Genomic DNA, 16,912 nt, shown 5'->3' with positions numbered 1-16,912 from the left:
TTTAATTTCCAGCACCAAACACCAGCAAAAAAATAAGGTGCAATTTTGTCCCCTGAAATATACCTGCCAGAGCACACAGGGTTAACAAGGGCTAAAGGTGAGGGATTTACCATAGGCACTGACTTGGTATTTATATGTCTTCTGTGAATGCAAGGGAAGTGTTACATCAGAAAGCAGCCCTACTGAAATGATAATATGCTCATTCGTTTGCTATGTTGGTCTAAGGTAACCACAAAGACCTAGAGTTTGTACAGTGCCAGGTACTCCAAGCAGTATGCTAAGATAACATTACCTGGCTCAAGTCCCAGAGAATGACTTCTCTTGGAGTCAGACTGACCAAGCCTTTATTATGTTACAAGTTACTTAATTTCTTACTCTGTACCGATTTAATCTCATTGAAGAAATCCAGCTGGGAAGCTTTCCTAGGACCTCAGAGAGATTTAAAAATCCAGTAGGAATTAGCTAAACATTCTTTTATTTCTTTTTAAACCTCCATCTTTGAAACTCCTGGTTGTGTGGAGTACTGTGGTACAGCACCAGCTTCAGACCTAGCTGCAACCCATGGAACAACACACTATGAGATGAGTATCACTTTTAATCCAGTCCCAGTTTAGTACTCTCTCCCATGAGTTCAGGAACTTAAACATCTGGTTTACTTCTGGATGAGCATCAAACTCTTCTACAAATCTATCCCAACTCCCCCAGATCCCCAGCAGAGTTCAAGAGAGCAGCCATGCAGCCTTTGTCACATGAGATTCTTGAAGCAACCTCCCCTCCCAGCCTGGGGACTGCACAGAAATCCCCTTGCAATGGAGTCCTCCCAACCTATGCTCAAAGAAGAATACAGTTGCTATAGTAACCAGCTCTTTACCTGCACTGAACTGGCTCTCTCTTCCTTCTTAATATTCTCTGATTTTATTACTTTTGGGCAAGAAGCAGCTCGCCAGGTCAGGGCTGCACTTGGTTCTGTGGGCTGGAGGAGTGCATGGAAGGCATGGGGTGGGAATTCCTCACCCATCAGGTGGCCCTTGCTCACTTCACCTGCTGGAGGGTGTCCTGAGTGAGGATTACCAGGGCTGTCATTTTGTGACAGAGCCACCCAAGCCACAGAGGAACAGGCTCTTTTTTTCCCTGTCTTGCTCCTGGCTTGTGGCAGAGCCCTACTGCTATCTTGTCTGAGAGCAGGCCTGCCACTGGCCTGTAGGCTCACTTGCATGTCCTTGCAGCCTCACTGGGATAGATTTCAGCCTGCTAGTGGAAAAAGAAACTTGACACAGTCTCTTTTCTGTGGTAGCACATTTTTGCAGCTCTTCCTAGGGTTGAAAGTGACCACAATAATCACTGAAAACAATAAGTTCTGAACTGTGCTAAATTGCTTCATTTCCAATATGTCTACTGTGGACTTGGACTAAGAGCTTTCTGCACTATGAATTCCCCTGTGGAAGTATATAGCTGGAAGCCAAAGAAACCAACTCTAAGGAAGAACATGCCACAGCCACGTCTAGCTGTTTTAAGTGTGCAACACAAGCAAATTGCCTGCACAAACTGGGGCATGTTCCCCTGACAGCAAGTGGACTAGCAGGACATGTGTATGATGTGGTGACTCGGAAGGGGGAAAAAAAGCCATAGAATTAATTACCATGGATGTAATAATGGTCACTAATGAAAGGCTGCAGAGAATCATGTAGGACAAAGCTGGTAATGCACTATAGCAAGGCATCAGGCACTGTCGCTGCTTGTGTTAAATGATCAGAGCCTGTATGCTGTGAAGAACCTGGGAGCATTCACTGCACAGTTGCATGGCCAGAGCAGGAGCAAAACCAATCAGAAGACTTCCTTCTTGTGTTCATGTAGCTGTCATTAACACAATAGTAAATGCTCTGTATTTAAATAGAACACAGTAAAAAGATCCAGGAGCACACCCAAATCAATATGTTGCTTTAACAACAGCCAGTAGTAAAATAAAAATGTGTGTACATTTCTAAAACATTTCAAAATCAATTATTGACCCAAATAATGAGGCAGATCACAGACTAATCTTAAAAATGACTTGGACTTTTAAAATACATTTATTTTTCCTCCCCTTTTGCTCATTATGCAATAATCTGCTATGCTAAGCATGCATAGCAATGGACTAATACCAAGCTGAACTAACTGATTTGTGATGGAACTTGCAACTCCAGTACTGCTGGTTATTCAAGCATGCTGCAGTTTTTTCATGTTAGGATGTAAAAGGGTGGGTTCCAGATATGGATTCCAGACACTGTAGTTTTGGCTTGGGCCCTGATTGTGCTTAAGTAATCGGCATAGTTTTTATGGCATCCTGACAGAGTTTATCATTTAAGCCAAAGAATGGTTTCTAGCTGGTTATTTCCTCATGGGCTGTTAAACCTCTATCATGGGCACAATCAGAGTAAGGAGGTGGCAGAGAGAAATTTCTGAATCTCTGGGGAGCCAAGCCTGCAGCAATGGTAGTGATGGGACTCTGCTGGCAGAGCCTGAGGCAAGATACGTGTTCTAGGCAATAGCTTCAGCTATTCACCTCCCTCAGACACGTTTGTTCCTTCCCAGTGATAACAACTAGCAGCCTGAGGTTAAAGAAAGGTCATTAAGTTTGAAAATGTTTCCAAATATGCAGCACTATGATTATTCACCAGGAACTGCCTGCCGAAGAAGTGCTTGCTGGACTCAGAGCATACACGTGCTGAAGGGCAGACAGGGTAAATAACAGGAGATCAGCAGAGTAAAGAAGTTAAAGCATCTCAGAAGCTGTGTGCTTCTTAAACACACGCACACACGCGTTGATTTTCAAGTGTTCTAGACAGAGACTTAAAAGAACTATAAGTCTTGCCTGTTTTATGTAGACACTGAGGATTTCTTAGCCCATCTGAAGAGTTTTAAGTCATCGTTTCCATTTATAGGAGAAAACATATAACTAAATTTCCTGTGCTGATTTATTTTATATAGAAAAAAAGAAAAAAAAATCTTCCAAAAGATCAAATAGCATTTGCAAAGTCAGTCCTTTGCCCTAGTATTTTTGACTAACAATATCTGGTTATTGTACAGGTAGACTTTCAATGTTCTCTATTTAGACTTTCAATAATCTTTTTATTGCCACCTAGGCATGAAATAAGTGGAGTGGATTTTTCTGTGAAACACTCCACATCATCCAGACAAACAGTCTTCATTCAGAAACAATCACTGATAATGCCCAGGAGGTGAGGGTAACTTTATATACAGCCAAAGTGCCTTTGTGATATACTTAAATTTCAAAGCTGCAGGCTGGTTTCTGACCCCAGAATTAGACTCACTGTTAATTGTTACTGGAATAGTGTTGCACACTACAGAGTTTTTTTTACTGTGGCATTTTTTAATTAACTAATCTAATCCTACTTTGTTTTCATTTTGACACAGGAATAACAAAATTACTCATAACAACTAGAAAATGGTCATCAAGCAATCAATCCAGATTAGAAACCCTCTGAAAACAAATGAAACTCATTGCCTCTCTAACTGAAGCATGTTGTTCTCCATTACATGTATTTAATAGGTTTATGAATTAAATACGATATGATATCATGAACTACTTTCCATTCTGATGATAACTTGTGCCAGCTGAATTTACAAATCTGGTTCGTTATGCATTAACCAGTCATCTGGGAATCCAGTTGAGTAACACAGAGGTTGTTGCGACACCAAGACTCCCATATAAATCATGACTGAGTCCCGAGTAAATATTGGTTCAAATATTGATTTGCATGAGAGATATGACTGCAGTTTAAGAGGTTACGGGTTCTGGCTGAACTACTCCAGAGAGGACCACTCCCTCTGTGTTCCTTTGAGATTCACTTCAAAGTGCCCACTTTGAATTCACGGGAAAGAGTATTTCCCTTCACTTTTGACACTGACACTATTTTTGATGCTCTAAAATCAAAGGTATCACATTGCATATAAGTATTAAGTTATTTGGTTATTTACACTCCAGACAGATGTAACATTTGGGAAGAGCGGAGTAAGACACAAGAAGTTATTTCTGTGGTGCACTGGAAGTAGGAGGAGGAGACATGCAGGTTTATTCCTGACACATAGATGCTGTTAACAACTGCTACCCAAAAATACAGAGGAAGGAATTTGAGGTGAAGGAAACATCCAATGACAAAATGAAAAGCTATCTTCCACACGTCAAAAAACAGGAGTTTCTGAGCAGTTGAAGGAAGCTCAAGGGAAAAGGAGTGCTCGTTTGTTTTTACACTAACAAAAGGTATTGTGAGCCACATCTACACTAGCAATCTGTTCTTCTATTGCAATAGATATCTCCTTAGCTTAGCCTTGAATCCCACTTGTTCTTCTGAGTAGGACAAATACAGATCCTTCTGGATGCATTTCACAGTTACAGATCTAAAGAAGAATGAGTTTCCCCAAAGTCTCCTGGGCACTTCTGCCATAGCAAGTCCTAAACCAGCAACAGTAGAAAAGAGCATGTATGCTCCATTCCAACAAGTCTGAATAAGTGGACTGTGAATAAAACAAGACATCTGCTCTTGTAGATATTCACTTTTAAGAGTGGCTCTGTAATTGCTATATTCACTAAGCAATTTGTTAACAAAAAAGTTTACATCATAGAAATGAAGTTCCTGTTTTGAGCACTTTAAGACAAGTACATTTACACCTTAAAGGCTCAAACTTTTAAATGTAGGAAGTCTGGCATACTTTCATCTCTTAGATTAGCTCATTGCTTTTCTTTTTTTAAAGGCAAAGAAAATAAATCTATGCATTACCTTAGCTTTCAGAGTAACACTGTTTTCTTAATTTCCTTAATTTATTCATGTAAGAGGAGTGGTTGGAATCAAAGCTTAGAGCATCACACCACATGAGACATGACATAAATCATAACAGTTTGGAAGTAAATAACCAAAACCTAACTAGTCATTGAATTCAGAGTAATTAAAACCATAGAATATCCTGAACTGAAAAGGACCCATGACTTCTGACTGCACACAGGTCAACCTGAAAGTTAAATCATATATCTAAGAGCATTATTCAAATGATTTTTGAACACTGGCAGGCTTGGTGCCATGACCACTTCCCCGAGGAGCTTGTTCCAGTGCTTGATCACCCCCTCAGAGAAGTTTTTCCTAATATCCAATTAGCCCAACAAAATATTCTCCAAGAGACATCTTTACTATGATATGTTTTCCACAACACCATAGCACTTGCAGAAAATCACTGTTCTTTGAGCTGCTGTCTGCACAGACTCTCCTTACCATGGACACATCCCATGCATGCACAACTGAATACTTTTGGCCTACGCTATCTGCTGTGGTTGAGCCTCCCTATGCTCTATGGAATGAAGGACACAGTGAATTCAGTTATCTCTCTGTTCCTTCTAATTGCCAAGAGCTGTGAGACAAAATCCCCACTTGTATCATTCCTCAGCACATTGTGCAATTTTAAACCCTTTCCTTACATATGTAGTTAGCTAGCATATTGCTCTGAATTGTGCAAGAAATTCTTTTGTCCACTGGTTGACAAACTAGTTAGTATTAAGGACCTTTATGCTATTACAATCTAGCTGCTGTGGCTGAAACAAACTTCTGTTGGTTCCCGACTGGTCTCTAGCCATACTTTTTTCCCTATCTGCCACAGGAATTCAGTTTGCCAGTCATCTTCAAAACAAGCCTCCTTTTTAAGATGGGATTTGGGCAGATGGAAATCTGCCTCAACTTCTCTGCAGGCTCTGACATAGGCCTGGCAAATCTACTCACCCTGAAAGAGTATAGGACCTTCAGCAACATATGGGTCCTCTCTGATGTGACTTCCAGTGGGATGTCAGTGATCCCAGCTATGCACCTATGAAAGCATGGCATGCCTTACAGCCAGTCATCAGATAATGCACACAGTGATGCATCGCTGCATCTGGGCAGGAGGATGAGAGCAGCCACAGTACTCATTCCTCTGCATATTACTGTGGGATCTGCACCCCAGCTGCCTGGGAAAGCTTGTGCCAGCAGCAAATTCAGCAGCAGCTGCAAATACCAGCTTAGGGAAGCAGGGCTGTGTGGTACCCAGCTGAACAACAGCTACTTCAGACATACACTGAACTGACTAATTTAGGAACTAACTTCAAGAAGTGCTGCTCTGGACCCAATGAGCACATTTCCTGCTCAAAAAAAAGGTCTCAGCCCCTTTGCAGTTCTCAGTGTGCAGCACTGGAGCAGAGAAAGTATTGTAAGCAAGGTGGGACCAATTATTGTGTAATTCCTTCTCAGCTCTTCTCTGCTGTTGGGTTCAGGGGAAGGGGGCGATTTTGTAAGAGTGTCAGAGCCATTACTATATTTAAAGGGTTTGTTTTTTCCAGCTTCTAAACAATAACATAAAAGAGTGAAGACGTGTGCTTTCTGAGCATGCTTGAGATGGAAACGTATCAAAATATTTCTCTATCTCAGCAACTGGCTCTGCTACGAGAAATAATTCTAGCTCATCAATCATGTAAACAAAACATTATTGTGATTACAGGCCTGCACATTAACAGAAAAAAAAATCAACTTAATTCTGACTCCAAGCACAGTATCTGTAAGATTAGTCACGCTCAGGTCTTGAGGAGATTGTCTTACAGAGCATTCAAACAAGAATAAGCTGTTCCCAGCACAAGTAGTTAATTTGTTTTTTTACTCCTGTATCATAGATTTTGCCAGACATTGTTTTGCCAGGCTTTTTGAAACCAAGCAAGAAGCTAGTGGACAAGAAATCTTTTACAAGAAATCTTTTCCTTGGGGAATGGATGAAAAGGCCTTTGTAAGAGGTTTCCTTCTTTCACTTGTGCCTGCCAAGGCTATGGCTGCCAAAGCTATTGCGAAAAAAGGTTTTGAGTCAAGGATGGACAACTTGCTTAGCACACTGACAAAGTGTGCAGAATCTTGGTGAAATTCTCTCCATACAGATGTTTTGAAGTGTGCAGCTATCCTCTTGTCTTGTAACTGACCATCCCCCTCCTGGAAGTCCTCTACTGAGGACTTGACAGACATAAACACAGCCACGTAGCATGTCAACAGAAGAGCAGAGCCAGGCCACCTCTTCCCTGTTACTAGCCTGTTTCACTTGGGACTCTGTGTATTTTCCCATAGAGGACACCAGTGTCTTTGTACCTGCCTGGCAGCTGGTGTTCCCTGGCACAGCCCCAGTCATTTAGTTATCCCAAGAAGGTGGGATGCAGAGGCTCAGTAATGATGACCCCAGCCTGGGTCAGGCCATTCTGACACTTGTGCATGACCAGTCTGTCAGTGTGTCAGTGCAGCCCATGGGATGCTGCCAACGGTGCCTCTTACTGCCCTTCGGAATCCTTCCTCGTGGCTGCATGGCCAACTGTCACAGAAAGATGCCGCCCAGTTAAAGTTCAAACCAAATTTGTAACCAAAACCCCAGCTCCTGCTCCCTTCCAGCCCTTTTGAAGGACTTCAAAACAAATAGAGTGACCTCAAAAGACCAAAAATAGAAGTGCTATTCAATCACCACCTGCCTTCCTGGAAAATCTCATTTCCATCATTTGCACCTACTGGCAAGCCCTTCAGGCTTTCCATCAGTGTTCTAAGGAGCATCTGCACTTTCTTCCAGAAAGATGTGAAGTGCCCACACGAAAATCAGTCCATGCATTTTCCCAGTTCTGGCCCTCACAGGTGCTTTTTGGTCTTTTTATTTTCTCTTCCTTGCTTTCAAACTTAACAACTTGTTTGTGGTAGGGCCCCCTTGAAAAGACAGGAGGCTCTCATGCACACACAGTGGAAGAAGACGTAGGAACTGCTAGAGGCAAATACCGGCAGCTGTAAAGAACGAGCCATGTCTTAACAGCAAAAGTGAGATAGAAGACAAGGGAGGTGTTGCTGGTTTGTACTGGGAGGGCGTGAGACCGTGAAGAGGGCAGGAGGCATGTTCTTAGACAGTGGCCAAGATTAGGTAGACCAGGTTGTTTGGAGTGGGATGGAGGTGTCTGTGTCCCCTTGTCTCCTCAGGAAAGATCTAAGAAAGTATCAGAGCATCAGCACAAACATTCAGCACACATGCTGCAATGGCAGACGGGATGGTATTTTCTGGCTTGGCCTAGCTGTTGCTTTTGGCTGATAACCAGTATAAAAATAAAGTTTTAATGTTTATTATAATACTGTTTATTATTACCACATTTGAGAGATCAGTGTGAAGGACAACCCTGCCACTAGGCAGAGAGTAACACGGTGGAGAATCTAATAGGTCCCTCTTCTTTTAGTCTGTGCTAAAATGATAACACTTGCCTTATCTGCAAACTAACAATACCTCTGCAGCGGCATAGGAAAGTTAAACAAACCTTAAGTCAAGGGGATGTAGTCATTACCCCTATGCACTGACTGAGGCTATAGACCACATATTCTTCTAGGGAAAAAAAACTTGCAAAGGGACTGTGTTGAGGTGTTACTGACCTAAAACTACAGTACTTTGGTCCATCATGTGCCCTCCAGGTCCTGATCACAGGCTAGCAAAGTTGCAAATTTGGAGGTTTTTACCTTTAAATCAGAATGTAGTTCCCATCAAGAGCAGATAATGCTCTAACAGTGGATTTCAGCCATATCACAACAAAAATAATAAAGAAAACCCTGGCATCCATCTAGTCATCAATAGACAGGCACCACCTGGTGACCGGAACCAATGTGCCCCCAGGAACTGTACTGTTGCAAAAGGGTTTGGTGCATATGGTGAATTTGTCTGCTCTTTTTTCTGCATTCACAGTCAGGCAGTTTGCAAATGACTGGTAAATTCTCTTAAGGCACTTGTAAAGAAAAGACAGAAATGTAGTTCAGAGCATGTATTTTCCTTGCTAGGTCTGCATTAACTTTGAATAACTCTGCTGCACTGCATCATGCTAAACAGAATAGGATCCCTCTGCTTAGAGAAAGTTTTGTGCTACTAGTTACCGAAATCCCAGACAATATACTTTGCATGGAGTGTGTGGTACTTCTATGATTCTCCTTCCATGCTACATCAATTTAATTAGAATATTACAGACTTCTGGGCAGGGCTTTGTTTGTTCAGAGATGTATTTTTCTAATGTTCTTTCTTAGCTTTCCTTTCGCTAAGGTGTGTTCTTCCACACCCACCCTTTGGCCTTGAGAAGGCCAGTCCCTTAACAAACCACTCCATGCTCTGTTTGTTTTAGTAATTCTTACCCAAGGTCTTTATCTTAGAATCCTGTTTGTGCAGCTTTGGACAAGATTCAGTACTTGGTGGGGAGGGTGAGTGAGGTGGGAAGGATTTCGTAGTGCCTTTCCTATTTAATATGTTATCTTACCTGTGACTATTAAGTAGATGATTTACAAGCTTGGTGACACTGAAATGGTGTGAATCTCTGCCTCTTACGGTAGGTGTAAACACAACTTGACACAGCAGCTATAGGAGGGGTAAGGGCTATGGAGAGCTACAGTTTCTGTAGCATGCACAAGGCACCCCGGTAACCTCAGGAAAGAACACTGTGGTGGATAGCCCACTGCAAGTCCTTCCACTTGCTTCCGGCAGGTCTGTTCATGACAGCAACATGCTAAAATCACCTCCATCTTCTCTTGCAGTTGCAGCTGCAAGTTCACAGCTTGCAGTGCTGCTCCACGCAGCAAACTTGCTAATTAGAGCAGTGTACCTGGGAGCCCGTGACTGAGTGAGAGCCACTCGCCAACGCCAGGCTGCTGCAGCCTGAGCAGTGTTAGCTGCTGCTGCGTGAGCCCAGCGGCACAGTGCAGGAATGCCTGGAATGTTTCAGCCGGCAGGTACTTCAGAGATCCCACTCTAGGAAATGTCTGCACTTCTTGTACAGTCAGTCTCCCTGCCTACTGCCTCTCTGAGGCAGTAACAGTGGCCTCCCTCTTCTCCCCTCCAGGCCCCACACGAATCAGTATCTCCCCAGCTCCAGTCTTAACCACAGCTCCCCTTTCTGAGGCAAAATGATCATGGGAAATTGAAATTCCACAAATCAGCAACATCTCGGTACCTTTCCAAATGTGCTGTGGGTCTGGGTACAGCCTCGGAAGGCAGGTTGCTTTTAGAGGAAGGTCTCCTCTGCAGCAGTGAGGCCAAATGTCTGCAGCATCACACAATTCAGGATCTTCCAACAGCCGGAAAAAGAAGTTGCTGATTTGCCTGTTTGGGACAGGTGGAGCTACCACAGTTTTAAAGATGACCATCTGTGCTTTTGTAATAATCTTCCCTATGCTGTCCTCACCTTCCTCCACCCCTCTAACACTGAAACACCTTGGAAACATTATGAGTAAAATTTTCTGACAAGCACTTTTCTGATTTTTCATGTCTTTTAAGCTTCCCACCTCCCCGAAGCAATGCTTGGTAAAAGAAAGTTGTCCCTACCACACTAACAACCAGCCCTGCACTCACCACCAGTACCACCAAGAATAGCAAGGACTTGCACTCCAGTGTCTACGGCTATTCTGGGAAAGAAGGAGGTACAGTATAGAGGCCTTTTTAGTGTCATAGCTGAAAAACGTACATTTTCTTCAGAAAACACTTCCTTGCAAGATTCCCAAACTGTTCTAAGTGTGAAATACCTCTGTCCATCAGATTAATTCTTGTCACTTCTGGACAGACAAAAGGACTGGCAAGAAACATCTTTTGCTCATTTATAATTGATTAAGAAACTGTAGCTGACACTAAAATGGACATGAGGTGTAGATGCATCAATCTGGGGGGAAATACAAGTAGGGCCAGTTGCCAACTCAGCCTCTGGAAACACACCAGTCAGTAACATCTCCTTTCTTGTCTCCAAATTCACTTATGTCACTTAAGATGCCATCAACCAAACCAAACACTTGCAAGTTCTGAAAGAGTTTTATACCCACTATCTGCCCCATTCGTGAGGTTTGTGTTAGTGGCACACTGCCAGGAAATGAACCAGCCATTTCAAAATACTTTATAGTCACTGCATGCAAATAGAGGTCTCATAAGTAAGCTGTAGGTAGATATCTTGCATACAGGCAGGAAAAGCAGAACTTTCTGAAAGAAGAATTAAACTCCAATGTTTCTTGCACAGTGGCAGGCACAGCTAGTTGACTTGCTGAATAGAAAATATTAATTCAACACATAAATATGAGAGGAAAGAAGAAATAAATTAATGCAAGTCTTTGTGTTGGGAATCTACTAAAAGCTACTCATCTCAGTGTGCAAAGGAGAGATTCCTCCAGTGTTCAATCCATTCATCTTCATCTGCAGCACGGACAGAGGGCAGCTCAATCCACCCCAAGTGCGTAGAGCACAGAAAGGCTATTTGTAGAGGATGCCTCCATTTCAGTATGATAAAATCCATCCTAAGACAAGCTGCTATTGTGTGGGGCTCAGAAGGAAAGGGAGTCTGACAAAGTAATTATATCAAGGATCTTCAAGAGCGTAGATCTTGGATTGAGCTTGTGCCTTATGTCATATAGACCAGAGCAAGCTGAGAGCTGCTGCCATTACCCATGTGAGACATATCCTGCAGAAAAGCACTGCCTGTCAGTAGCAGTTAGAATGAACCCCAGCTTTCTTCTGCCTGCATCAACTTACCCCCAAACCCTTTCAGTGTAGGAACTGACTGGAAATACCAAAGAAGATGGTGTTGGATTTGGAGGGTGGGCAGCATCCAGTCCAGGAGCTTCATGTTCCTTTTGTGCTCCTGCAGGCAAAAGAATCCCCCCTCAGCTCAGCTGAAGCAAAGCTGAGTAATGAGGACCTTCAGAGATTGCCAAAGGGAAAGTAGGGCCAGTCCTCCATGCTCACAGGAATGAACTCGAGGAAAAAGGTAAGAAACAGCCACCTGAGGCTCTTGCATGCCATTTCTAGGGCCCAAGACAGTGAAATCAGCAAAATCAGGGCAGTTTCAAGCTTTTACTAAGTCAACAGTGCAGTGACATCCACTCTCCAATCTTCCGTGCATCTGCTGAGTGAGTGGTAGGGCTGGCAGGACAGATCAAATCCACTGAGTCCCTCAGTGGATTTGATCCACCACTGCCTGGAACTTCAGAGCAGGTAAGAAATGTCACCTTCTCAAACTAGCTGCTTTGCTTGCATGGATGGTGACACAGGCTTCAGGGGAGGGGTGACTTTGGCATGCCTTGACTTGTACAGAGAGAGGAATTTCCTTTAAATCATTACTGCTCTACCAGCTGTAAAAACGCAGATATTCATTTTTGCACAACACTTCTCCAAACAAAAGCATTATACTGACACGTGTAATTGAAATCCACACTCTGGAGACCTGCAGAATTGACTGTGCCTCCTGAAGAAATAGGCTTCTAGAAGAAAAGTCAGCAACTCTAGAGAAAGGGGAAGCTTTCTCACACAACCGAGGGAGGAAACAGAAGAATCCCTTACTCTTGGATTTCTGCTTTCTACCACGTGGTGCACATATTTATCTCCCTCACTGCTTGAGAAAATGGTTGCACAGCTGCCTGGAAATCTCAGTGCAAGGTCCCTCCTCCTCAGTACAGTTTAGTCTCGTTAATCTTTCCAAGGTCTCCCCTTTCCACTGCCTACTACACTTCCATCTCCTGGACCATCACTGCCTGTTATTCTCTCCTGTCAAGGTCACTCTTACTTCTGTTTTTTCCCATTCTTTCTATCTCCACTCCCTTCTCCTGTTGCCATCTTTTATGCAAGTGCCACTCAGCATCTCTGTTGTCTCACTTGCTAACTCGTCGAGTCTTGATCCATTTCCAGAACATCTGGAAAAGAGGAAATTAGTAGAAATTGGTAAAACTGCAGCCTTCAAACCTGACTATGGGACCAATATTTTTACTGTCCCTGATAAGTGGAAGTCATTGCAAAGAGATCTGTGCCCTCCTTCTCTGGGTTCTCACATAGTGTCTGAGTTCATAACAAAAAGGCTTGTACATGCCAAATACAATAGCAGATGAGAAACAAAGCAGAAAGGGTTGGGAGGCTGTGTTCAGTTTGAACTGCAGCACATAGTATTTCCAACCAAGAATAAGGGTAGTGCATTGTGTCGGCTACTGTATTTGTGTCTCTGATTATCAGGTCAAGAAACCCTCATTGTCCACAGCTCTGTGCTCTGCAGTCAGAGCAGCAGCGTGCACTTCTGCAGACACCAGAACAGACAAGTGACGCTCACTCACTGGCAGTGGTCTGGCCATTGATGTTTCTCCATTAGGTATTCAGCTCCGTCCCTGCACACCGAGTTTAGCAGCTTAAAGCACTATCACCACCATTGCTGCATGGTTTGCTCTCAGAGAACAAGTGGCACAGGGTGTCCTCTCACTGCCTCTGAAGCAGGACGGCAGCACAGGATTTACAGAGCCTGCGGGAATTATTTTCTGGAGCATACAACATTGGCCTAGTGCTGCTGCCATGGAGGTCAGGGACAAATCTGCCACTGGCTCATGTGGCAGCTGGTACTATTGAAAAATGCCACCCTTGGGCCCTGTGGACTTGGGCTGTGTTCTCTATACCACAGTAGAATTGAAAACTTCTTCCAGCCACAGCGCTGTGGAGAGCACAGGCAGTAGCGAAGAGCAATGCTGTTTTCTTCCTAACAGCGCTTTGAGACCTGCCCTTTAGCAAGACTCCTCCACAAAGGGACAAAATCACAACCTTTTAAATAGAAACCTTTTCTCTACATCGATTCGCACCTAAGACCTACAATGCATGACTATCATGGTTTAAGCATCATTGTTGTGCTTTCAGATATAGTCATATCCAGGTAGTGCAGTGCCAGTGGGTAGACAGACTATCTGAAAAGAATTTTAAAACTTAAGACACGCAATCAAAGTACTGAAACATCCAATCAAAGAGCTAGGAAGGCACTAAAATGAAGCCTGAAGAGACTTGCCAATGTCAACAGACAAAATCTGCTGCACGCCCAGCCTTAACAGGAAGCAGGAATTCCTTGGCTTAAAGATGTCTTCTGAACAGGAAGTCCTGGAGATGATGAGCTCAGTAAGAGCATCAGCACTTGATGGTACCATCCAACAGGTCTGTGGTGAGATAGCAAAACAGATTCCTCTGAAATAACACATGCTCTTGTCTCAGAGCACACTACAAAGCCAAGGTAGACATGGCATTTATATTGAAGTTCAAGTCATGCTTGTTCCTGTGGACATGTAATTCTACAGCCTGTTAGTGATTCTTCAATGTGGAGGTCCAGAGTCTAAGGTCAGGCCCTCATAATCGGGGATTTACTCATGCTCACCTGACTCTGATGTTGCCCTTTGAATGGACACATCAACAATATCAGTTAAACTGCCTCACCCACTTCCACTACCCCCCTCCCTTTGATACTATTTTGTCAATGCAAACTGGAAGCACAGATGACAACTCAGACCTGCCAGAATGAACTTTGGCTGCAGTGTGAACTGTTTACTCTGACCACCAGGTAGCATCACCCGCTAGGCTCCAAAACCAACATGACCTACATGATCTGATGGGCTTAGATAACATTCACTAAAAACAAACAGAGCAGCTCTAGAGAAGTAAGCTGTCATACTCCAACTACTGCCTTGTGAATTGCAACACCATTCGGGTGTAATATAAAAGGACACAGCTTTATAGCTTTGATCCCACTTCACTCGTGTGCAGAAAAGGGGACTTAAGCATGGGCCTAGGTACTGCTGAGTTGGAGTACTGGGGGCTGCTCCTAACATGTTTGCAAGCACTTGATCATGCCTGCTTGTACTAACTTAAAAGAAACCACACACTTGAAAGTTTACCCCTTTCAGACTATGTCTCTAGCACAGTAGATTGCTGTTAGCACTGATACCTTGCACTGTTCTCAATCTGTCCTTCAGAACTCTGGCTGATGCTCCCTGGAAAATTTCCTAGAGTGGTTCAGCTGACAGTAGCATTAAAAATCACAGCATGTGTCTGTAGACTTCTTTGTATTGAACATTCAGAGATAGCAAGCAGCAGAGATGTAATTTTCACAGCTATACTCTTAAAAGACTGCTTCTGTCTTGGGGTATATCTTTACCAGAGATGACCGTCTCCAACCAGACAGCTGCAGATCTCACCCCAGTGAAAACAGTTTATTCCTGTAACAGCTGTATAACTTCAAGTCTTTGCTGCAAAGTCCACTGCTCAAGTTTTGCTCTTAATTTTAGGGTAATCCATGCACAAAACCTTTTAAATCTTTCCGCCGGCACACCAAGATAAAGAGTAACACTATTATTAATGCCAGTCACTGCTGCGACAGCCTCCCTGCCACTCTGGTTTCCCGGGACTGCTGTTGCACAGATACCTTGCTCCGTTCTCCTCATCTTGTCCTTGAGAATTTTGCTCATTATTCCTTGGAAATTTTCCCAGAGCAGTTCAGCTTACAGCAGCACTAAGAATCACAGCACATGTCAGTAGATGTTTTTGTATCAGATGTACTGAAATACAATGCAGCAGAGGCTTGATTATCACAAGGTTAGCTCTGTTCTATTCCTTCTTGGTTATTGCAAAAAAAAAAAGACAGAAAGACAAAGACAGAAAGACTTAAAGACAGAAAGACTTAAAGACAGAAAGACTTAAAGACAGAAAGACTTAAAGACAGAAAAAGAAAGGCAGGAATAAAGAAAGAAGTCATCAGCAAGAAACCACAAGCCCTTCTTTAAGCAGTAACCAGGCTACCGTTTTTTTGGAACTTTTCCTGCTATAACAAAAGACACTATGAAGACAGGAACTTTGGCAGCAGTGGTTTTGAACTCCACAACCCCTAATTTTCCTCTGGTTTTGTATGCATGTGTCACTGGAAATATAATCGACTGCTAGAGAAACAGTCACCCTCCAGACAGCTATCTAAGCAGCAGCATGGCTCTGCAAGTTACTATTGCTAGAATCAAAAGGAGATTTTCACCAAAGGGGCTCCAGATTCCTGAGTTAACCTATGTCCTGTTTGCCTGACCACTGTCACCACAGTGACTGCAGGAGCTGAGCCACTGCTCTGCAGCTCGGGTTGGAGATGAACAGGACACAGCGCGGAAGGAGATGACTTGAACTCAGGGACCAGTGATGAAGATGCGGGCTCCGGAACGGGGCGTTGGAAGCAGCCTTGGGGCACACTGTGGTGGGAAAGGCAGTTTATAAAGGGATGAGGTGCAAGCATCTTCACTGAACACCAGCCTCAAAGGGTTAGCATAGAAGAAAGGTACTGCAGTGCTATGAGAGTAGTGAGAAGGTGGAGGAAGAGGTGGAGAGTGAAGGAAGAAGGCGTTCAGAGCAACGCAGCAAATGCAGTTTAGCTGAAGCTTGAACAAGCTGATTCATTCCCCTCGGCATCATTTGCGTGGACTGCTCCCTCTCCTGGGGAGAACTTGCAAAAATAAAAAAAATAAAAAATAAAAAAAAAATAAAAAAAAAAAACCAAACCCAAAACGACGACAAGCTAATCCGTTTCTTCAAGCAAACAAAGCACCCACAGAGCTCACAGGCAGACAGCCCCCAAGGCCGCAGGTTCAAGTTGGAGAGGGCAGGATGCAAGACCCCCATGCTGCCCTGCCCAGTGTGTGGCTAGAGGAGCCCAGGGTGGTCAACCAAGCTGGAACCTCCAGACTCCAGCGCAGAGCTAAGCACTGAACAGACAACAGCAACACTGTCTTCTCCCTGCTATGGTACTGCTGCCAAGCACCAGCCACACTATCCTCCACTCTTAAACTAGGGGAGTTATCCAGTGGTGCAACAGGCCAGGATCCAGGAAATGGTGATTACAAGCGCTTTTCAGAGCAAATGCTTGAGTGGTAATGCCTCTTTTCTGGGAACTGGACAGACATCATCAGTTCCAGTCATGAGTGCTGGTAAAGACTGACAAATTTAGCCGTAGAAGTGAATTTCACAGTCTGTGAGCGAGGAAAAAGAAGGACAATCTTGAAACATGCTCTTGTGGTGAGAACCATTCACCACCTACCTACCCTTTTTTTCCTTA

This window comes from Strigops habroptila, chromosome 4 (assembly GCF_004027225.2).
Source record: "Strigops habroptila isolate Jane chromosome 4, bStrHab1.2.pri, whole genome shotgun sequence".
Taxonomy (NCBI): Eukaryota; Metazoa; Chordata; class Aves; order Psittaciformes; family Psittacidae; genus Strigops; species Strigops habroptila.
This window is presented reverse-complemented; position numbering follows the sequence as displayed.